At 35.2% G+C, this 332-nt stretch overlaps 1 protein-coding gene across 1 annotated transcript in view; it reads left to right on the plus strand.

Annotated features, from left to right (window-relative positions):
• The window catches only part of LOC119592079 (60S ribosome subunit biogenesis protein NIP7 homolog), a 4467-nt gene that overhangs the window by 2059 nt on the left and 2076 nt on the right, over window positions 1–332 (plus strand). The window lies entirely within an intron of this gene.

Raw genomic sequence — 332 nt, forward strand, 5'->3', positions numbered from 1 at the left:
TTCATTTCTGTCCTTGCAATGTAAGTTATCATCAAGAAATTAGTTTTAGGATGGGGCACTCAGAATCCAGTCCTGGAATGGCTTTTTATCAATAATAGGAGAGTGTTAGGCAGAGAACAGGATCATCAATTAATTGCTTTTAGGTTGACACATTGTTACTTTCAAATGTTTTAAATCCTCCCCATCTTTTGATATGGATTTGGTTAGGTATAGTTAAGTTATTGGTACAAAGAAAAATGCACTGGCCACTATAATCTTATTTTGTGAGCAAGCATTTAGTCATCAAATAGTCAGTAAGTAGGTCTACCAGACCTCACATGGTAAGATCTTAC

Source organism: Penaeus monodon, chromosome 29 (genome assembly GCF_015228065.2).
Source record: "Penaeus monodon isolate SGIC_2016 chromosome 29, NSTDA_Pmon_1, whole genome shotgun sequence".
Taxonomy (NCBI): Eukaryota; Metazoa; Arthropoda; class Malacostraca; order Decapoda; family Penaeidae; genus Penaeus; species Penaeus monodon.